Source organism: Rhinolophus ferrumequinum, chromosome 8, assembly GCF_004115265.2.
Source record: "Rhinolophus ferrumequinum isolate MPI-CBG mRhiFer1 chromosome 8, mRhiFer1_v1.p, whole genome shotgun sequence".
In the NCBI taxonomy this organism is placed as follows: Eukaryota; Metazoa; Chordata; class Mammalia; order Chiroptera; family Rhinolophidae; genus Rhinolophus; species Rhinolophus ferrumequinum.
In genome coordinates, this window is record NC_046291.1 from 72,147,505 (window position 1) to 72,172,022 (window position 24,518).

Sequence of the window (24,518 nt, forward strand, 5' to 3'; positions counted from 1 at the left end):
GATAACTGAAATATGTCTGGAGCCTTTGACTAGTCCATCCTCTGCCAGAAATGTGAATGCCATCCTGGCCAGGTGAACCTCTTTTATCAGACAATATATTTTCACTCCATGGAGTTGGTTATACTCCTGGTCAAATAAAATCGGTATTTCCAATTAAGATCCAAAAATGGTTTCAAGAAAACTTTTCTACAGAGAGAGCAAATTCTAAAAGTGCTTGTTTTTTTGTTTGTTTGTTTTTCAATCACCTGAATCTACACACCAGGAAACGCTGTGGATGAAGGTGGATAGGCCAATCCCTCTTATCTAGTCTGACACTAATAAAGCTGTTAACAAGGTCCAACTGGAACAACAATGGATAAGGAAAGAAAAGCTGAATTCCTTAAGATCAGTCCTATTAAGTTAGACAGATGTCAAGTTTAATCAATCTGGAGACCTTGGCAAATGTCTTTTTTTTTTTGGTATCTTATTTCATTTGTTGCAATACTCTGCATAAATATAATTATCCTTCAGATATATTAAATCATCAGGGAAGTTTTTATTTATCTATTAGTTTTATTTATCTGCACCTTGTAATAGAAAATCTTCCCAGTGCATTAAATATTTTGAAAATTTAGGAATGAATGTGCACACAAGGGTGAAAAACAACCATTTATATGTATGATACTTAAGTAGAGTCGGGCACTATATTTATGGTTTGAGGAAAGTGATTTAATGCATACATGTGATAATGAGTAGGCCTGTTGAGCCTTTTGTTAACAAAGTAGGACACTTCTTGCAACTATCAATTAAAGGATTTATTAACTGACTCTCTAGCTGTTTCTTTGTCCAGTGGCTGAGACCTGGGAATCTAATGCTTCATACTTAGAGATTTGTTTCTTGGACTTGTACTTTCCAGCTCGAGAGATAACAATCTCAAATGAAGTCACACACAAACACGTATAAGTTTAACATATCCTATTCTTATGAAAGGATATTCTTATGGATTGAGGACAGCGCATGTTGACAATGGGCACTATTAGCAAGGGGTGAGGTGGTGGAATAGAATTGGTGGAAAGTAATGAGCAGAGAAAGGAGGAGAGTGGAAGCTGGGGGCTTCGAAAACTGAATTCGTGATCCTGCCTGGGCTTTGAGCAGGTCTTTGGAGTCATTAATTCTACCAGTGAATATTTATTAAATACCTACTGGATATTCAGTAATGTGTTCAAAATCATCTGCCATTTTCCCTTCGGTTGGACTGTACAGATTGTTGAATAAGTAAGATTGTGGATTCAACAGATAAGAATAATCTATGGAAACCCCTTCTGCCTTTAGTTCCCCGCAGTGGGCCTTCTGTCAATAGACTTCTATTTTGTCTCTATATAAATAAGAAGATAAACACTTTATACTCACTTCTAGTTAAAACTAATAATTTTATAAGCTAAAAGTCTATATTTAAACTGAGGTTGAATAAATATAGGTTCTACTACAGATCCTAGAGCAAAAGGGACTCCCAAACTTCAGGCAGGGGAGTTAAACCTCATGTTTCTTATCTGAGCGATGAGGATTCTTGTTATACCTTCCTCATGTGATGGTTGTGAGGATTTTATATAAGATAAAGTGTATTGAAAGGGTTTTGTATAATAGTGCCTGGGACAAATGAGGAAGCGCCCAACATATGATGGAGGAGAAACACAAAAGAGAAGAAAACATGAGGAAGTGAGCACCTGATCTAGACTCAGGGTGAAGCGGGCCTCGTTAAGGTGAAGGCTGTGGAGATGGGAGTGATGTTGTTTATTAAAGAAAGAACTACTTAGTGTGTAAAGAATATTATAACGATAATACAAGAAATCAAAGCAAAGCAAAATTACCCCAATCCAATTGTTACCTCAGATTCTAACAGTCCTTTAAAATCTGTTCGTGTTACCCAGGCCTTGTTTACATGCACACATAAAAACATAACCATAGCACAGATATGATTTTGCATTCTCTGCTTTTTCCCTTGTGTAATTAAATGACTCATTTATCTGATATAAACGAAGTTGTTCTAGATCTTTTCATTATAATGCACCTTGTGGCAATGAAAATCTTGGTGCTTATAGTTCTCTGTCTTTCGGGATGTTGTTTCCTTAGAAGAAATTTCTAGGATAGGAATACGGGGGTCAAAGGATATAAGCATTGTAGGTATTTAAGGGTATTATTGCCAAATGACTTTCCAAAAGGGTTTCCCAGTTTGTGCTGTCACTAGTAGAGAATGGATGAATGCACAGTCCTCCTGACAACCTCCCTGGCGATGTTAAGAAAGTATCATCATTTAAAATGTTTCCTCTGTAACAGATGTAAGGTATCTTCTAATCTGCATTTCTTGGGTAGCTAGTAAGGTTGAATATTTTCTCATGTTTGTTTCCTAACTGTATTCCTTTCGATATGAATATGAAATTGTTTGCTCTGGCTTTCCCCCACTGTGGTGTTGGAGCATCTGAGGGGCAAAGACCTACTATGCTCAGACTTTGTTCTTGGCACTTAACATGCATTATCTCAGCTAGGTTGGCATTTATACTTGCGTTTTATGGATGGTAAGACTGAGTCTTGAAGAAATTAAACTTTACGCCTAAAATTGAATTGCTGATAAGTGACGGTTGTTAGATGTTTTTTCTTATCATCTTATATGAGTTTTTATATAATATAAATATTAACTCTTTGGGGAAAATATTTTCAGCAAATATGGATGACAATCTGTTGTTTTTCTTTTTTTCTGAAATTATGCTATTTTTGCTCTGCAGAAGATTAAAATTTTTCTGTGAAGTGATGGATTGGAAAGATACGAGGGTTGTAGATTGGACCTCAGTTTCTTTTTTATTTTGGTATCAGTATCAGTTCAGTGCAGATTAAAAGCAGCCAAGAGACAGAACTGTATGTGGATCGTTTGCTAATAATTCTGTAATGGGAAGTGTCTCCCAGCCTCTCCTATGGTTTCCCATGGGATGGGAGAGTGGCCTGGGAGCCTGTTAGAGGCCATCTGTGAACAAGCTGTGCTCCTTAACCGCTTGCTGGGTGGTCTCCTAGTGGTTGCTGTGTAGTCACCATATTACTGCCTTCCTCACTCTGCCAAAGACTCTAAAAAGTCCCATGACAGGCCACATATAAGACTGTTGGCCCTCCGAGTAGGACCAACAAAGATTGTGGCAGGTATCCAATACCAATGAGGTCATTCACTGTTGAGTTTAGTATTATTTTTCTTCAGAAGAAGGACAGAAGCTCACTGAAATGGGTGGAGATGTTAAGACATTGCAGCTATGTTGTAAGGAGCATCATTTGGAAGGTTTTCAATGGCCTGACCTTGACATGGATGGTTTGGATTTGGGGGGAGGGGACAGCAGTGCTAGAGGAGGTGTTTTGGAATGAAGGAATTGTAACGGTCTCCTTCTAAGGCAGAAGGGCTATATGTTACATAGGCATTTGGAATATCCCAACCTATCGCTCATTCTGGTCTACCTCATCAGGTAACTGACTCCCACCCAGCCAGCAGGGGCATGACGTCATTCCCCAGGCCTTGGCCTAGTGGCATGGGAAGATCCAGCAGCCTTCCTCCCGTTTAGGAGGCTCACTCCAGAAAACAATTAGGAGAAGCCTGTTCAGCAGGGAAAAAGTGAACTCTGCAACATCAGGCCTATAGCCAACATCGCCTGGGCTGTTCAGTTCTGTTCAGCCCAGCTTTATAGACACTGTGGCAAACTGAAAAAGTGCTTTTGGCCTGCAGCCTCATCACAACACAAGATACTTTTCCTGACGAGTGGGAAAAGGCAGAAGTTTCTTTCTGTCTCTCTGAAAGAGTGAGGACTGTTCTACGATCTGAGGCCAAACAGAATTCCCAGCATCCCAAACACTCCTTTTCTCAGGTGCTTCAAGGACCAGAGGCATTAGAACAAATGGCAATTGAATAGAAATGCATTTTAGGAATGTGCTCCTCTCTGTGTCCGTGTTACCTGCCTTCACTCTGATTGCACTGCTGGAACGTCATAAAAGCACAGAGGCCTCATGCAAAGAGAAAGTTGGAAGAAATGTATGAGTGATGATTGATGACATCTTTCTTTCTACATCCTGCCTATAATGATGTGATACGTATATATTTTGGTTGAAAAGTTAAGCTTGTAGAAGAGGAAGCTGAATTGGCTGGAGCGAATTCAGCAGTGGTGGCCAGGACACCCAGAAACCGACACAGCTACTTAGATGAGCTGGCCTGTAAATCCTTGTGGTTAATTGGTGGGTGGCTGGTGGTTATGGGCTCCCTGAAGGGATTGGAGCCACCCACCCCCCCAAACAACACTGCTTAATCATGTACAAATTATAACTTTGTCTTCACATTCTGCCTCACAAAATGAATGGTCTTCATCATTTGCCCGTAATATGTAGTTATTATTTCAATTAACTCAGTGTTTTCTCAACTGCCTCTTTTTTTTTTTTTATGCATGTCCAGGTTGGTGTTTTCCCTCTGAGATTCTTAGCTTCTCCACAATATAAAGCTCATTTGCTTAAGACACAAAGTATCTTAAGCAAAGTACATGGGACTTACACTCAGGGGCTCTCTAACTACTTTTGATGGTGATCAGGGTGTCTGCTGGCCAGCTGCCCCATTACTGAAAGCCAGAACCCACCATATTCTAGGTGGCAAACATTTCAAGGCCTGCACATCACACCACTGACCGACTGTAACCTTGGGTCTAGTTGATTACAAACACTGTCCATTGCAAACTCCTCTCCTGTTACTAAGATGTCCCTTTCATCTCCCGACTTCCTGCTTCCTGCATTCCTGTTATTTATAGTATCCCAGGAACAAACCACTCCCAAATTTTTCAAGAGGATTTACAGTTGCTACTTTTAATTCCTCACCCAGTTCACGCCTCCATCCATTGAAGCCTGTGTTTTGCTATTCCCAATCTATCCTCTCATAGGCTGACAGTGATCTTTGTTCAGTCCAAAGGCCTGTTTCTCAGTCCTTGACTTTTTGACCAATTTTTCCCCTGCTGGTCTTCTTTACCTTGACTCTTGACTTCTGGGTCCACCCATTTTCTCTCCTTTCTCTAACTGCTTCTTCTTGGTTTTCTTTCTTCTTGTGGCATCAAAATATGACTGATCCTCAAGCACTTACTTCTCTCTAAACATGTTCTCTCAGTGACCTGAAGCAGAACAGTGGCTATGACTATCACCTCCCTTTGGATGATGCCCACATCTCTGCTTCTAACACCAAATCCCTCAAGCTTTAGACTCATTTACTCAAATTTTTGCTTGTTCTTCACCTGCACAATCTGCTTAGCACTTCAAACTTCACATGCCTGTCACTCACCTTTTCCCCTGACTGTGCTGCTTTTGGCATCCCCATTTCTGTGGATTCTCCAGCTCCCTATACTTCAGAGTGGACTTGCCATGTGGGAGGCAAGCCCTGTTTGGGCAAAGTCTTTTAAACCCTCATTTTTATTCCCATTTTTATTACCATATGTCACCTCCTTTTTACTTCTTGCTTGGGTTTTCGCAACAGATTTCTTGCCAGGCTATTTCAACTTTTATTCCGTAGCCCAACACACCTGATGCACATAGCACGCTGTAACGTTGGCTTGCAAAGCAATGATTCTCAGTTACTAGCAGTGAATGGAGTGTGTGGGGTATGTTCCAATGAGTCATATCAAAATCTTTGGCATCAGGGTATGCAAATTGAAAAAGCCCTAGATGTTAAATATCATTCTCCTAAAGGTATTATGTTCATTTTTATTCTTTTTTTATATGCTGCTAACAGATTAATTCTTTTGATACTCAATCAAGATTAAGATACGATTCTTTCCCTGCTCAAAAGCTTTCAATTGTTCTCTGTTGCCTACTAAAAGTTCCCAACTTCTTAACCTTGCAGCCTCAACAAACCTTACCATTATGACTTTTTCATTCCCTTCTATACTGATCCTATATGACATTCAAACTGAGGAATTTCCATGAAAAGCCCCAGGCTGTTTCACCTCTGGTTGTACCACACCACCCTTCTGTGTGGAATGCCCATTCCCTTTACCCGGCTCTGGATCCTGTATCACTTAGTCTAGTAGGATGTCGTCCCACTCCTCAGGTTTGAAGGAACAGATGGGGTCACTTTGATCTTCCACAGACATTGTTTGCAGCTCTCCTTCAGTGGTTATGTTTTGCTTATGTGTAGAGGCATCTTTTCTCTTCTAGAGGAGCATAAATTTCTGGAGAGCAGAGATTCCATTCCCAATTTTCAGTACCCAGGACTTTAATGAATTGTATCTTGGCTTTGGCTGTCTATAACATGGAGTTCCTGAATTTGTTTCATTCTTTATTTATAATTTACTCCTCTTCTACTCCAATAAAATATTTCAAAGTGGCTTACTATATTCAACATAAACAACTTGGAATATTAACATAAAAAATAAAAACCAATATTAAAAGCCATTTAAATATGGGGCAGCAAACTACACAGCCCATGGCTCAATTCAGCCCACAACACATTGTTTGTAAATAAAGTTTTATTGGAGTATAACCACTTTCATTTGTTTGCATCTTGTGGACAGCTGCTTCCATGCTACAGTGACAGAGTGGAGTAGATGTGACAAAGACCATATGACCTGCAAAGCTTCAAATATTTGCTTTCTGGCCCTTTACAGAATGTTTGCCAACCCCTGATTTAGATCAATGATTCTTTCTCTTTTTTTAAAAATTAGTTTCAGGTGCACAAAACAATGTAATAGTTAGACGTTTATCATTTATATCCCTCACACAGTGATAACCCTCCTACCCCCATCCACTACCCCTCTGACATCGCACACAGCATTACATTTCCACTGTCTCTATTCCTAATGCTGTACTTCACTTCTTGTAACCATATATATATGTTTATATATATATATATTTATATATAAATATGTATATTTATATATAAATAAATGTAAATATAAAAATTTATATATATATATATATATATATAAATAATTGTAGTTGACATTCATTATTGTTCGGCTTCAGCTTCAGGTGTACAGTGCAGTGATCAGGCATCTAGACCACTTCAGGGATGATGTAGATCAATGATTCTTAACTGAAGTGAGGTGAGAGAGGGAACAAAAGAATGGAGGGGAATATGTGGATTTAGGATTACCTAAGAACCCAAGTGAGAATGCTCACTTATGTAGCAAACCAGTTACTGATGAGACTCTAATCTTCTTCCAAGGTGACATTCTTGCTCAAGACAAAGGCCTTTTTGGGGACTTTTTAGTCACTTCTTGGTCAGTGCCCCACTGTTTTAGTAAATCAGTGTTACTGATGAGGCTGTGTTGTATCTTGTTAGTGTGTTAGGTAGGAAGAAAATGGAAAGAGAATTTGATTGTGTGGGGTGGGGAAGAGGGGATTATTATATCCGGAGCTCTCAGTGAGCTAGTGAATAGTAAATTTAGTTCTTTGATTCCTAGCTGCCAAAGCAAAAAGCAAACATGACAAGATAGATAGTTCTCCTTGGCTAACATATGGAAGTGTATCCATTTGCTAAAAAGGACAAACTTCTCAATGCTAAAATCAAGAAGGAATGTGTTGATTTGTTTCCGAAAGATGTATGAAACAATTCATTTCACTATAGATATGCAAATGATCTAGCCAATATATCGAAATAGACAATTCTCATTACATTACATTGTAATTAAGGAAGTAGATTAGTATAGTCCAGGGACATTGGTTGTTGATGTCCTAACTTGTCGTGGGAGTAGAGATCAGAGAACCTAGAGAATGGGTAGGAAATATGTTCTTCTACTGGAACATTAGTTGGTTTTTCAGGCCCTGAACACAGGTCCACTAAGTGTAGATTTCAAATAAGAACTGGGAGTGCAGGTTTTTTGGGATGATGACTAAAGAGGAGTCCATAAACTGGAAGCAGGTAGCAAACGTGACATTCTGGTGGGAAAACACAGAAAGTGTGCATTTTTGCCTGGTACGCTGACCAATACAACTCCACATAGTGGTAGGTAGTAGTTGTGGGCACCAGAGCAATTTTATATAACTCTGTGGGGGCAGTAAAATAATTGAATGAAAGATAATGATGGCAGAAAATAAATCATGAGCTATCTCACATGTTTACAAGGTTATTAACACCTACAAAAGTAATCTTTAAAAAGTTATTCTGGAGCTCAGAAAATGATATCATCCTAACTACCCACGCTTTGTGCCTATTTAATTATTATAGGCAGAGATTATAGGTGGGTTTGATTTTGAAAGAATGAACATTTGTTGCCATCTCTTTTTAGGCCTTCAGAAAATAATGCAAATTATAAATATGTAGGTATGTTATTTTCCTATATAAATAATTTTGAAGATAAGAAAACCAAAGCTTCCATGACGTTGAAAACATGCAATATATTGATGATGTATTTAGATATGTACACTCGAAACATATATAATTTTACTAACCAATGTCACCCCAATAAATGTGATAAAAATTAAAAAACAAGGAAAATGCATATTTTGAAATGACAAAAATTTTCGAGGGTTTATGGGAGGTTTTTGTCAAGTGAACATAAAATTTGAATTTTTTTTTCCTTCTTTATACACAGTGTACTCCAAGATAGCAAAAATATTTGTTGGTATTGAATGGGAGAATAATTCCATTTTTAATTTTTTTTAATCTTTTAAAAAAATTCTGAAAATGGTGGCTTTAATCATTTAGTATAATTTTGGATCATCTCATGGAAGGGTAGAGTTATAGCTGGTAAAACAATATATTAACAAAATAATTTTATGAATGATATTCTTTTAAGAATACGATTAAAATATTATTTCTAAGTCTATCAGACCCATATGATCTTATTCGCATGCCATTTGTTCTTCTGAGCACACTGAAGGCAGGGCTGCCTCAAGGTGGTTCTCCAATGGGTTTGCAAGTTATAATCTCTTGGCATGATCCTTACAGGGATAGCCAAAGACCAGGGTAGAGCTGCCATACGTATAACCTCTCAGGTATATGAAGATTTTATCATAAGTGCAATTTAATACCCCACAGAAAGTGTGTAAGTACGGTAATAGCATAATTAGAGGTGCATTTAAAAGCTTGCACCCCCCATGTGTAGAAAGGATTGGAGCTGAAAGTGGGAGATCAATTAGGAGGTCATTGTAGCTGTACCAGTGAAGGATGCTAATAATTTGAACTTGATTGTTAGCAGTTGTTGAGAGGAATGAGGTATGTTTTGGAGACAGAGTCCACAGACTAGATGTGGAGCCTCTCAAGTCAAGGCTACTTCTGAGGTTAGTGGCATGGACAATATGTATATATAATGAAGTCACAGGCAGAGGGGGAGTACTTTGAAAGAGTCACCAATAAAAAGTGGGAAGAGGTATCAAAAGTTGACTTTGGACTATTGAAGCATCTGTGAGGCAACCAAGGGGAAACTCCAAGTAGTCAGTTGGATATGCAATTCTAAAGACTTCAAGAAGAGGCTGGACTGGAAATATAAATTTGGGAGCCATTTTATAGATTTGGAATTTAAAGCTAATAAGACTGAGATTGCCTAGGGAGAGAATATAATATGAAAAAGAAAAAAAAAAAAAGAGTGTCCTGACACTTAATATTAGTTGGAAGAGGAAGAACCAGCTAAAGAGGTTAAGGAATAACCAGAGAGAAATGATAGCAAACTTGGGGGGCAGGGAGCACTGTTAAGAAAGCTAAGAGAAAGGAGAAAGGAACAACTGGTCACTTGTCTTATTTGCTGCTGAGAAGTTGAGAATGCAGTGTGAATAATTTTTATCAAGAAGATGGTTTTATCGTGGGCAGATACCTGATTGAAATGACATCCAGAGTCTATGAGAATAAAGAAGCTGAGGCCAAATGTCTAACTTTGAGACTCTTGGCCATCCAGGATTCTAGAGGGAGAGGACCATAGCTGAAAGATGCCAGGGGTCCAGCTTTTCCCAGGTGAGAGATACTAGATCATATTTGAGTGATGATGGACAGGAGCTTAAAGGTTGAAGGTATTGCAGAAAGAGGGGCTTGTTGATAAGGTTTCTGGAAGATTGAAGGGTTTGGTATCCATAGTCCATGTGTAAGTCTTGGCTTTAGAAAGGAGGAGGAACATTTCCTCATTGTAATTGAAGAGAAGGGCAATGGTTGCAGGTGTAGCTTATAGTGTTAGGTGTTTTTAAATGCACACCACATAATATTTATAAATAAATATTCAAGTTACGGTCATGATTCATAAAGTCCAATAAAAAGAATGAAGACTGGCGAAGTGTAAATTGGAAGTAATTCTATGTAAACATCAGTTTGGGTGCTCCTATTTTCACATCTTCTTCAAACAGAAATGTCTTTAAATTAAAACAAATGGATTTTTTCTTGCATCCGCACTTCTGTTGAGTGGTTATTATATTGTAGTTGGTTCCACTTTTCTCTTTTGGCTTTGATCTGCAATAAATTAGTTTTCTATAATCCTACCAAATGGGAAAAGTCGTTCTCCACACACAATCTTTCAGTGCTCATAAAGATATTCATTTATAATATGAGAGCTGTCACATGCCTTCTCCTTCATCTAGCAGTGCAATTTACCTCTACCTGTAGTTGTAAAAAGGAAGAAAACTTAATTTTACTCTCCACTCTTCTGACAGTTTTAAAGTTACATAAAAGTAACCTTGCTTTCTCTGGCAGTTCCAAAATGTTGTCAGGCAACCAATCTATCAAGAGTAACAAGATTGTCTTTAAAGTCAATGATTTTCTTTCATTCATTCCTGGAACAGCGAGACAGATGCAAAAACGATATCCTAATTTCAGATTTTATTGGGCCCAGTGTTTCAAGATACTTCTGGCTCCTGCTTCTCATACACAGGTAGATGTGGTCAGAGCAAAGTTATATTCTGGGACAACTTTCCCTGCCTCACCAGAATTCCACTTACAGCCTGATTGTTTTCTGTGTCTGAGCCTGTATGCTACTTGTCTCCAGTTGTCTTACACATTGTAATAATGGTAATTGCTAAGAATTATTGAAATAACATTTTATAGGTTTCCAGTTACAGTTTTCAGGGCCCTTTCACATGTGTTCCTCCTAACAGTCTTATGAGGGAAAGTGAGTAGTGATTATTAGTTATCCCCATTTTCTAGATTAAATTACTAGGGCACAGGGAAGTTAAAATGCTTTGCCCAAAGCTACATATCTGTAACTACTCCAGCCAGAACTCACATCCAAATACTCTTTACATGTATCTCCTGTTTTTTCAATAACATGATGGTAAGTACAGAAACTTTGGAGTCAAATACATTGAGGTTCAAATTCTAGCTTCGACACTCTGAGCCTCAGTTATTCGGCCTAAAAAGTGAAAAAATAATACTACATTTATGTTTTCTCCCCCTAAGAAATAAATGAAATAATATATGTATGGAAAGTCTCTGGTAAAATGAAGGCAAATTAATCTTTTTTTAATCATATTAATAATAATTGAACTGATAACATTCAGGGGCTAAGAAATCAACACGGAACTGTGAGTATTTACATTAAAATATACCTCTTGGGAGGATTCTGATTCTCACCTCCCTTTGTTTATGGCAGCGCTTTGAGTCAGTTTCCCTGTGTGAAAAATCAGGAGTAGCTGGGTATAATTATACCTATGCTTTGGCATTTCATCAAAGATGCAATGATTCTGACCCATTTCAAACAACTGGTGGATCCCCTGGCAAAGCAGCCAAACATCCATGCTTGTCTCATCCCCTCATCCTCTACCCTGTCCCTGCTCTATTCTATCATTCCAAGCAGAAATGGACTTGAAGAGCTAACAATTTCCCCGATCCCTGTAGAGATGGTTGATGTACTGAACATTTGAGATTTGTTTGAATTCCTGTCATTCCCCCTTCATGACAGTACACAATATCCTTTTGGCTTATTAAGCCCCTTCATGAGTGGTCTTGGTGGAAGTATTGTTTCTGGTTCCTGATTTCTACTATGGAGACTGAAAGATCCAGACGTTTCTTCTACCCGTTTCCTGGTACCTGCTCTTGACCAATCTGCCACTCTGTGAGGGGGGTGGGGGTCTTTGCGTCCTGACTGTGTAGCGCTGGGTAGAAGAAGCCTTGGGGCTGGCCGTTCATCATGGTGGTGCAGTGTTGCTCAGACTCACCCCGTGCTGGTATCAGTCGTGCAGCTTGCTGCCCGGCCCTCTCAAGTGCTTGTGTTTTCCATGCATTCTCAAAGCTCCCATCAATTCTGCACGCCTTCTGATATTTTTCTGATAAGTTCCCTTTTGCTAGAGCCATCCAGAGCTGGTTTCTCCTGATTGTCACTGAGAATCATAATTATGTTTTGCATAATTGGTGGAGGTCATCTAATCATTCCACAGCAGTGTTATAGTAAAACAACAACAAAAAACAAAAAAACAAAAAAAACAACAAAAAAAAAGAGTGTTTTAAAAGAATGAATATGTGTAGCCATAATAGTTAGAACGTTAGAATGTGGTAATCGGAAGATAAGTTATTGAAATTGATTCTTTGATCCAGTCAGCATGATGTCTTGGAAAGAGTCAGGGGGCCTGTGCTTGAGTTCTTTTTCTGCCAGTAAGTAGCTGTGTGACTCTGGGCACAGCCCTTCACATCCCTGGGTCTTGAATTTCTTACCCATAAAACGAAGGACCAGAAATAGAAAGCTCTAACTTTTGTTTTATTTAAAAGGTCTATGTTTCTAAGCATTGCTTGAAGTTAGATTCTGTTGTGTGCAAGCCACTGAGTTGGCTATGGAAGTAGTAAGGCCCTGGGAGTTCACAGTTTTCTTGTGAAGACAGTATATAATCATATGAAGCAAGTGCATAGTATTTCAAGGTAGAATGTGAAAATTTATACCACAATGGGTTATGTTGGATGTGTGCACTGCAAACATTCTGAATTGAAGTCATTAGAAGAACCTCAGGGAAGAGGGTGCTTTTTGACTTAAGTCCTAAAAGACATATCATATATATATATATACATGCAGTGCCAAAAAAATGTTTATAAGTGGACACCTTGCTCTAGCAGTAGTTTGCTGTAATCAGAACGGTCTGGACGCTGATGGTAACCATTTTCAGCACCTCTTGTAATTGTGGAGGTCACACGTGACTTGGATCCATCTTTTGTTATCGTATATATTATTACAATTTTAATGCAGTTTTTTCCTTTCTTAAAATGTGTATACATTTTTTTTTGGCCATATCTATATATGGCTGATATAAAGGGAGAACAGATCCCATGTGAGACAGGGTGTGACTGAGGATCCAGAATGAGTTACGCATGTATGTGTAGGGGAAGATATGGAGATCAGCTGACTTTCTTGTTTTTTGGCGTGGGGCTTTTTTTGGCGTGGTTGATAATATTGGGGTCATATTGTAAAGTTCTTGACTACAGAATGATAAATTTGAACTTAATCCAATGGCCAGTAGGGAGTAAATTCCTTCCTCTTCTAAAGCAGGAAAATAGCATGGACAGTTTGGTAGTTTTGGAAGATTAATTTGGCTCTTCCAGTGGATTGGATCTTGGAGAAACTGGGGGCAGGAATACCAGCTAGAAGTCTGTTGTGATGGTCCACGTATAAGGAAATGCAGGTAAGATTTAGGATGGAGTTGGAAACAAGAGAATGGATACATGAAGGCAAATCAATTGAATTTGTGAACCAAAGATGAAAGATAAAAAGTAGAGACAATTAAAAGGGATTTAAATTCCTGTTGGTTGGAATTCTCTTAAAATATAAAGTACCTCATGTTACTCCTCTGCTCAAAACACTCTAACAATACTTAGAATTAAATTCATCTTTAACGTGGTCTGCAAAATCTACATACCTGGGCTGCCTCTCTGACCCACTTCCTGACGTTCAAGCTCCCTGTGGCTCAGCCATATTGGTCCCCTTGCAAGTAACCTTCTTATCCATGGGACTTTTTCTTTGCTGTTTGTTCCCTTTGCCTGGAATGCTATGCCCTGGATGTTTGCATGGCATTGCTGTTTCAGCAGTGCAGGTCTCTACTCAAAACTACTTCGTCAGAGAGGATTTCCTCCATCATCCTTGTTAGCTGACAGTATCTATTGCTGTCTATCCCATTACCCTGCTTTATATATCTTTATAGCAATACATATGACAATATAGCCCATATCCATTTGTTTCTCTATCTATCCCATTACCCCGCTTTGCGAAGGTCAGACGATTAAGTTCGCGAACTGATCCTAGAAAAAATGCTACACACCTCATTGCTGAATATCACTATGGTCACCTTCGAAGTACTCCCCTTGGGAAGTTATGCACTGATGCCAGAACCTAGTCCACCCTTCAAAGCAGTTTTGGAACTCTTTTTCTGGAATGGTCATCAGAGCTGTTGTTATACTACCCCTGATGTCCTGAATGTCATCAAAATGTCTTCCTTTCAATATTTCCTTTATCTTTGGATAAAGAAAGAAGTCACTGGGGGCCAGAGCAGGTGAGTAGGCAAGGTGTTCCAACACAGTTATTTGTTTATTGGCTAAAAACTCCCTCACCGACAGTGCCGTGTGAGCTGGTGCATTGTTGTGATGCAAAGCCATGAATTGTTGGCAAAAAGTTCATGTTGTCTAACTTTTTCACATAGCCTTTTCAGCACTTCCAAATAGTAAACTTGGTTAACTGTTTGTCCAGTTGGTGCAAATTCATAATGAATAATCCCTTTGATATCAAAAATGGTTAGCAACATCGTTGTAACAAGTTTGCAAATTTAATTGTCAGTCTTCGTATAAATCTTTATAGGGATGCATATGACAATATAGTCCATATTCATTTGTCTATTTCTTGTGTCAGCCCAATGTGGAAGACTGTCTGCTTATTTTCTACTACTGTGTGACATTTTGTATGTGTTCAATAAATATTTGTAAATGAATGACTGATTTCTTAACTGTCGAGTGCCAATTAAGTTGTTCAAGATAAGAAAATTGATTTGAGGACAGATGACCCCGAGTTTGGTTTTGGACTTGTGAGTGTGAAATGAGATTTTGGTGCCCAGCAGTCTAAAGATTTTTCTGTTACTTTGAAAATGACATACTTTCTTCTCCAACAAATTAACTCTTCTCCCTAATCCACCCCGCCCACCCTCTACCCCCCGCAAAAAAGCTCATTTTGATGCTTGCAGTAGAAAGAGCACAATAATCTGATTCTAATCAGAAATTATGAACTTTCAAATAATTTGTTAAATTCATTTTCAGTGGTGCCCAGAGCTTTTAAACGGGGTTAATTTGAACCAAAGGAGATGAAGTTGAGGCATGTTAATTGGATGTCTTGTCTATCTGTCCATTTTAATATAAAAATCAATTTCTAAAATACAGTTATAAGGGAAAGTGATTTGCCTAATTTATAGGCCAGACTGTGTTTGCCTGAAGCTGACACTACCCCCACCCCCTCGGTTTCTTGGCAGCCCTGCTCTCTGAAAGGGCCAATTCACTCATCTTTCTGGAGACATTTATGTCATCAAAGCGCCCTCACTGTCACAGCAGCAAACAGCACATATATTTCCTTATCACTTAAAATGCAAACGCACAGAACATCCTCTTGTCAATTTGCAGCATCTAAGCCACAAGCATAGGCTTTGGCAATCCTGGAAACAAGCATAGATCACACTCTGTCCTAGTCCAACATAATCAAGAGAAAGCCACCCTGGAGCTATGTAAACCCATGAAGTTGGGTTTAGTGGAAAGGACAAGTTGGAGCACAGCCCCTCAGGGTGAATGAAATTGTCAGTCTCAGGCCTGTGCTATTGACTGATCCTCTGTTGTTTCAATCCCTTGGGATTAAGTAGTAATGGTGGAGGTGGTGGAATCAGGAAGGGGAGACATGGCTTCCCTGTTTCCTTCCTTATCTTGAGGCTGCTAGACTGGCTTTAGGAAAACTGAAAGTAGAGGTGTAGACTGCATGGAAGAGTTACATGTCTAGGGTTCAATGGGAATTAGAAACCCCAGTCATGTGTCAATAAGATTCTCAATGAGTCAGAAAAATTGCATGCTTGCGTCTTGCTCAGAATCCCACAGCTGTATAAACCAGTCTGAAACATGTATATCTAGTCCAGGGCTAATATAACGGTGGAGCTGAGAGTCTAGTCCTCAATGTCCGGGGTTTCTAGCTTCACTCAAAAAAAAAAATAAAGTTCATTGTTTTAGCATCTACCAGATTAGCCTTCAGAGTACTCTGGTCTCAGTGGAAAAGCTCTGCTGGTGCTTTAAAGAATGCATTCTCTGTGGGATGCTGCGCAATTACACTCCAACCAGCAGCCTCCGGTTCTTAGGGATTGTATTTTTGCTGCTGGCGGATGTGGCCAATCACGCAGCAGTAGGGTGGGGTGGTGGGGGCTGTGAGGGTAGAGGGAGGAGGAAAGGAGGGGTTGCTTTTCCATTCCATTTAAATATAAAACCACCAGCGAACTTGAAGGATTAATTTCTTTTAAAGTATAAACAAATAAGTGCTTGTTAGACTGTAAATATTTACCTTAAAATATATGGTCTAAAGTGGCACTTTTACATCTTGTGAAGTATTGGAAGTATCAGGCTGTAGTGTGAAGTGGTAGGAGGGCAATGTTTGCTTTCTCTAGACATTAATCTTTGTCTGCAGTAGTTTATAGCCCACATTCATGCTGTCAGGTCCACACTCTATTAAACTTTTGGGGTAGGAGGTGGAACTCCAGACCGGGAAGCAGAGCTCTTGTCCTAGACTGTCTACTAATGACTGCATGGTACTGTGTAGGTGTCTTAGCATCTCTGAGCCTTGATTTACTCATTTCTGTGAAGGGGGTTTTGCTTTCAACCTTTCTTGCAAGATGGGTCCTAAAAAAATTTGATACAACTGTGACTTTCTCTCCCGTGTGTGTGTGTATGTGTGAACATCACACATACAAACAAGTTTGGTGTGGTCCATGGGTCCCTAAATAGGACTCGAAGTTAAGAGCCTCTGGACTGGATCATTCTGCTCCCTTTCAAAACTACCATGGCATCAAATACAAGTCATATATTTGAACCAGAAACAATTTTATTAATTGTTTATTGGTAACCTTGTGTCTTCCAATTGCACTTCCAACTCGATTTTCTGTTTATTGTTAATGACACTGATTTTTTCGTGAATCAGGCAGAAAGAAACAATTTCCAATTACCTAAAGGTTCCAGGGGGCTGATTTCTAGGGAAGTTCATTACATTCATTACATATACATTAAGTGTGCTGCAAATATAATTAAATAGAGGGTGGTGTGCTGGTGCCTAACGCTGTATAATATCTCCACACCTCACTGTCGGCCAGTGTCTGCCAAAACTGGAATTGTCTCGTTTACACATTTTCCAACAAATTGTTTAGCAAAGAGTTTACACATTGATTATAGACTGATTAATGGCCATTGACAAATTTACTGCTCTTGAATTCACTCAATCAGAATTTTTATAAGCTTTACCCCTGTGATGAAAGATTAATGATTTACTTAAAAACACACCCACACACAAAACACTAACCTCTAGAAGTAGAGCACAAAGATAATTGGAAAACTCACCAACTAACATCACAGTTTAATAAGTAAGATCCAGGGCTTAGAAATCATGTGGATCTGGATTCAAATCCCAGTTCTACCTCTCCCTAAATCTGTATCTTGGGACTCTGTATGCCTCACTTTCCTCATCTGTAGAATGAGATAACAAAAGTATACAACTCAGAACATTCTGCTGAGGGTTAAATGAGATAACACAAAGTGCTTATCACAGTGCTTGCCATATAATCTAGTTACCACTACCTTTATTACTGTTATTGTTATATCGGCAATAATGAAAAAATAACACATAGGCACACTGAAAGCAGTCAGTAAACAATTGTTTAGTATCTGCTGCAGGCCATGTCCCCAAGATATTGAGGATATAGCATTCCTTCTGCTCTCAAGAACACTCACTGAACAGTAATGATTTGCTCACAACATGATGTGCTCTGCATGACAACGAGGTCCTTGAGGGCAGACACTACGTCTTCTTTGGCTTTCATCTTTAGTTCAATAAACAACTTTAGTTCAATAAGACCTCTTGCCATCACTGTGAGTTGCCTACAGGGTAATTTCGAAGCTTGAACCCAACTCTTCATGAACGGGTCCCTGCCTATCTGTCAGCCCTGTCTCCTCTCTTCTGTATAGTGAGCTCCCTCCAGACGGCTCTGTTATATCCAATGGATACACTAGTCTGTTCCGTGTCTTCATGACTTGGTACCTGAGATTTCCTTGGTTTGTAATGTCAATGACTTTTCTTCCTTTATTCGTTAGTGATCGGATATTTATTATATTATATACATAGTACATAGTAGTACGTTATGAGATGAATTATGTCCCCCCAGAAAATATGTTGATGTTCTAGAATGTGACCTCATTTGGAAATAGGGTCTTTACAGAGTTACTGAACTTAAAATGAAGTCTTTAGGATGGGCCTAATCCAATATGACTAGTATCTTTCTAAAAAGGGGAAATTTGTACATAGACACACACAGAGGAAGATGATGTGAAGACTTACAGAAAGAATGTTGTGTGAAGATGAAGAATTGGAGTGGTGCATCTATATAAGCCAAAAATTAGCTGGGACTAGCGGAGCTAGTAAGAGGCAAGGAAGGCTTCTCCCCTACAGGATTCAGAGCCAGCATGGTCCTGTTGACACCTTCATTTCAGACTTCTAGCCTGCAAAACTGTGAGACAATACATTTCTATTATTTTAAGCCACCCAGTTTGTGATACGTTGTTATGGTAGCCCTAGGAAACTATTACAAGCCACATGTTAGAACCAGGTAGAAATATAGAATCATAAACTTTTAAAATAACAATGTACTTTTGTACCTTGCTTCTCTTATATGTGAATTATAGATGATAACACACATTTCTTGGTTTCATCAAAGGGCTGAGCAAATAGGAGGCCACACAATACACACTGATGTAGAGGCAACACTGAGCTGTGAAACAAGCTCTGTTTAGAAGCTACTAACCATCTAAAAAGCTGAGTCTCTCTAGTTCTCAGCTTTCTAATCTGCCAAAAAAGAGTTAGGTCATGTTGTTTATCTCCCAGATCCCTTTGAATCAAATATTCTGTGATATCACGTTCTGGGTCAAGCATTTTGAAATTATGAAGTTTATTGTGGAAATAATTATATATTCTTATGCAGTTATAAGAAATACTACAGAGGAATCCTGGGAATGCTTTATCCAATTTCTCTAAATGATAGCATCTTTCAAAGCTATAGTAATTGTGCAGTTTTTAATACCGGCTGATCTTATTGGAATGAAATGTTGAAGACGTTTTTCACAGGCCGTTCTGTTTACCTACCTAGATTAAATACCATATTGAAATCTGGCCTCCGATCATCTCTACGATAAAATCCTTGGTTTATTGACCATTTCTTTCTTTGCTTTATTGACCATTTCATTCATTGGCCTTTGTCTTATTTAACTTTGCTTTGATCAAGGTGACTGTAGGAATGGAGACATTAGTCACTTTTTTACCACTTTCTAGAAAAATGTGCCTGGAAGCCAAGTTATGCATTCTTAATCATGGTCTGTTGCTTTTGTAGTAATAAAATAAGGATAATATTAATGGTAATAATCAGGACTTATTGAACAGTTAGTATATGTCGGGCCAGCCTCAGGCTAAGTGCTTGAAAAGCATTATCTTATTTAATTCACAATCCTGTGAGGTAGATACTATTATTACACCCCTTTTACAGATGAAAAAACTGAGGCCCAAGGTTTCCAGTGGATGGCTGGCTATAATTTGTATTTGAACATAGATATATCTGACTCCAGAGTGTGACTTAACTACCATGCCACAGTACCAGTGAGTAAAAAGTTAACTCATTTACAATTGTTATTCTTTAATTAAGTTTTCAAACCAAGCCTGAGATATCCCATTAAATTCTGCCCATTACAGGCAAAATTTTGCATTGTGCTTGTACAGGCACAGTGGTACTTCTTCCCTGACAATGCCCCAAGTGGGAAGCAGAGAAAAGCTTCCTTCTTTTGATCAGGGCTTTGGGCTCTGCAGTTAAGCCTGGGATTGAGGAAACAAAAAATGGGGAAGAGATGAATGTATATAATCCTAGCAGAGCCCCTTCCTCTCTTCACCTGGGGCTCTATTCTGACCCACAGTGCTACTTCCCTTTTCAGAAGAAGAGAGTTTCCACCTGACTTCACTGTCTTTGGTAATCAGTTATGCCAACAGGCTGTTTCTTTCAAAAGTCATGCGAAGGAACCCAAACCCTGTGCAATAGGCTCACGTCTAAATTATTTATGTGGTTTGTGTTGTCTTGTATTAATGACCTTGCTTGTTAAAAACACCATAAAATGACTCATAGGTAGTGTGCTGTTAAGGATCACTCACGCTAATTAGCCACTTTTGTTTTATTTATCAACATAGTTCAAAACTGGGGCAAAAGTCAACTTACTTTAAAATGTTTGTGTTTTCCTTGTGGCATTTGCATTTTCAAACCTTTATTCATTTGCTCCAGGGTAATTCACAGACTCTAACTTCCCTTCCTTTATTGTCTTCATAATTTTTATCCTTTTTTTGATAATTTCTTGTCATTTAGGTTGGTCACCTTTATGTACATTTTATATATACCATTTCTGTATATTTTATCCTCATGAGTTAAGAAGAAACCATAATTACCAAGTTGCATTCTGTTCCACAATCCATGTCCAACATAGCCTGAATATAAAACCCAAATAATGCGGTTTCAGAATACGCAGTCTGGGATGACGTGCCCTTAGCAACCCTCTACACAGAACCTTTGGAGAGGTCTTGACGATGTCTTCCCCTGCTTTCCTCATTTCCTAGGGTACAAAGAACCAAAAGAAGCAAAAAGAATACCTCTGAAGTCTAATACTGAAGAATCAGCAGCCAGTAACTGCAGTATGAACTGGTTAATGAATAGCTAGCACCTGTTGGAGGAAATGGGTCCGGGGAGAGGTATGTTTTGATGGGAGTGGCAAGGCCTGGGGCATGGGCAGCGCTGTCAGCAGTGTTTGGGAAAGCTTGAAAATGTATGCCTGTTGGGAGGAATTTGGGAAACAGACTGGGAGCCCGAGACCTCCCACCTGACCTCTCCATTTTGCCGGGAGTGTGTGCTAGCCCATGAAGTCCTTACATGTACTTCTCTGCCACCTCTTTTCTTATTTCCTTCATCCTATGGAGACTCCATTACTATAGCATCCTTGGAATTTGACACCCTGCTTCACAATGCAGCTGTGGGGGGAAGAAAGCTGCCTTAACAATGGCTTAGCCACTGCCTTGGATAGCTGAATTAAGGCCTAGAATGATTGGGAGCCAACTGCTTCTTTATTCAGCAGCTGAGTCAAGGCAAGCCTGCCTCAGAAATCTTGTTGTTTTGTACATGTACCACGTAAATAGGCTTGTTAGTGTGAGGTATGTTTCTAAGGTAATGGAGGGCTGTGTTTGAAAACAGGTCTCTCTCCTTAGGGCTGCATTTTAAGCATTTATTACAATTAATTCTACTGTCAAACATAAAATATTTATAAGGCCTATGGAATAAAAATTCTTTCTATTTGTTAAGGTGTTAAATAAGACATATGCTTCATTGTAAATATTAAAGGAAAAGCCCAGATCAGCTTTGCAATTGAATCTGGTTCTGTTTGATAACCTGTAGCTCTTGTTGGAATATGAGATTCAGCATAGAAATAATTAGAACAAAACCCTTCCCCCCAAAAAATATCAGTGCTACTCCCTAGATTATGACAGAAGGAAGCTAATTTACACAGTGCAATGCATAAAGCTTACTAATGGTTATTCACTTAGATGTGCAAAATACAAAAGGCTCTGGGTTAAAGCAATGGCAATGAATCATTTATGAGATATTATCTACGACTGAGATGGATTGAGTCCATCTGTTATAGCTGGAGAGTTTTTTTGTTGTTGTTTATATAACTTTATTTAATTTTGTTGACAGTATTCAAAATGAAAGAAGGATTAGGGCAGATAAGCAAAGGATTTTTCAACTCGCTGATAACTGGAGTTAGCAGTTTTCTACATGAAAGTCAAGTGCTGTCCACTTGCCCTGGAGAAAGCACAAAACAAGGAGGCCCCAAAGAGCAAGAACATGAAGCCCACGTCTGAAGTTGTTCACTGATATTCCAAGGTGCGGTCTGTCTGCCTTTGGTTTTTCATGGAGCTCGTCTGGGAGTTATTTTTCTCCCTCTGATGAGACGTAGGCCTGTTGTATGAGATACACCGTGGCGACTGGGAAGTCTGAAAATCATGTAGGTAAAAAACATTTCTGGTTCAACACTAAATCCATTAAGTGAGAGAGTAGGGCTGCCCATTGTCAGGTTTGAACTGACCTTCTGATTAAAGTTCAAAATGTCTGCTTACAGAGCAAGCTGGGTACTGCTGGGTTCTTCCCTATTATTTAAGGAAGACGGGAGACTGCCTAAGAGAATGGGACCTGCTGGCACAAATAAACTTTGATACACTGCTCTTTAGTCCACAGACTACATTCATTTCACCAATTGATACAACAACATGTTCTTGTAACAAAAGGATCCAGTTCAGAATCACATACTGCATTTAGTTGTGTCTCTTTAGTCTCCTTCAGTCTGGAATTGTTTTTCAGACTGGCTTCCAGTTGGTACCAAAGGTGGAAGGTACAAACTGTTGAAGGAGAATATGTTTGTCCTCATTTGAATTCTCCTTAAGCATTCATCATCTCTTCAAATAATTTGTAATTACTTAAGGTCAGAGGCCTTTTCATATTTTTCTTTATCCTTTGTAGGGTTGGCTGGATGTATAATAAATTCTCTATTCGTATTAGCTAGATCTGTTTTTTAAAAGTGGCAATTAAAATCCTTAATTTAATTGTGGAATGTCTGGGAGAAGTTATTTATTGGGTACTTCTAGAGATTTGTTCCGTCGATTAGCACACAATGGGGCCCAGACATTTCTAGTCTTCTCTCTACCTATCTTTTCCATGGCCATACACTAACAGCCTAAGCAATCATTTCATTACATGAACGTCAAAGTGGGAGTATGACTAGATTACAGCAAATGTAGCCCACAAATGGAAAAATAGCCCACAGCTCTTGTTTAACTATTTCTTCTTTACATTTAGATTAAACAGTTGGTACCTGCTAAGCGACAAAGTTATCAGAAAATGGGGACATCACCTTTTATGAAGGAAAACACAACAAATAGCTGTACATGTGAGATATACAGCTATTGTACAAAAAGAGGCACATGCAGTTTTTCCTTGAGCAACTGAGGAAAAATAAATATATGTCCTGAGGAATTGGGGAATAAAAGCTCAAACCAGGGGTTCAAAAGGAGTGAGTACACCAGAGGGGACTGAGGCCTGGAGTGGCTGGAGAATGTTCTCAGTCTCTCTGTCAAGAGGTGAGGACTTGATGTCACAGTAGTCCAAGGTTGGAGAAAAGGCATGTGATAAATTTATCGAGACGGTGTGGAGGATATACGGTGAAGGATAAAAAGTTTGAGTCTGCAGGAGTAGAAAATAACAAAGAAGATGAAAGTGATGGAGTCCAGGGATGAGTTCAATGGGGAAACGGGGCAAAGAAACAGCTGGTTTAATGTGCAAAGTTCACGTGGCTCCATCATAACTCCAGAATTGCAGATTAACAAAGGAATCTGAATCTGAAACCAATTTGTGACGACTTAAAAAAAAAATGTATTGTTTTGAATGGGATTGTAAAACTTGAGCCCTTGAACAGTTGTATCTATGTTTTAAAAGTTTTAAATAAGAGAGAAACTTGACCTCAATATCCGACTTAGGGATGGTGAATATTTATTTAGAAAATTCTCTCTCCATTTGCTGCTGGGCAGACTGTACTCAGCTATTTTGTCGTGCTCTCCTCTATGGTAGATTTAAGTGTGTACTCTAGAAGAGGAAATGATGCCTAGTTAATTTAAATAAAAAGTAAAAGCCTTTTGTCTGAGTATTGATGGGTCAAAGAGATTAAAAAGACAAAGTCTTTTCCCTCAGAAATCTTGTCCTCTACAGGGCGATGTGAAAAATGCACATACATTATTAGGTTGGTACAAAAGTAATTGCATTTTTTTTTAAACCGCAGTTAACTTTTGCACCAACCTAACACTATAGTAAGAAGTGGGAAGTGATCCATATTCCATGAAAGGTATTAAGGGAACCTTGAAGGAGGGAAAATGCATTTAAGAAAATGAACATGGAATGTAGTTGTAAAACCAGGGTTTAAGCCCTGTCTTGGATAGCTACACATTACTGTTCTGAATGGGTGCTTCCCAAGATTCTGAAACTTTTTACTCTCACTAGGCTTACCTTTTGGTAAGAACATGGTTTTTACACAAGCATCCTCACAAATGGAAGTATTTGTTCATGAAAGGGAGATTTTCAGCTTGGGCCACTTAAAAACTCAACAAGGAGTGAACAGCCTACATACTGAAAATACTGGGGTAAATTCATAAAAAAATAATGAGACATTTTGGCCTCTCTGGAGCTGTTGGCTATTGGTGAATAAGGCACTTGCCTTTTGAGGGTGGTGGTGGTGTTGG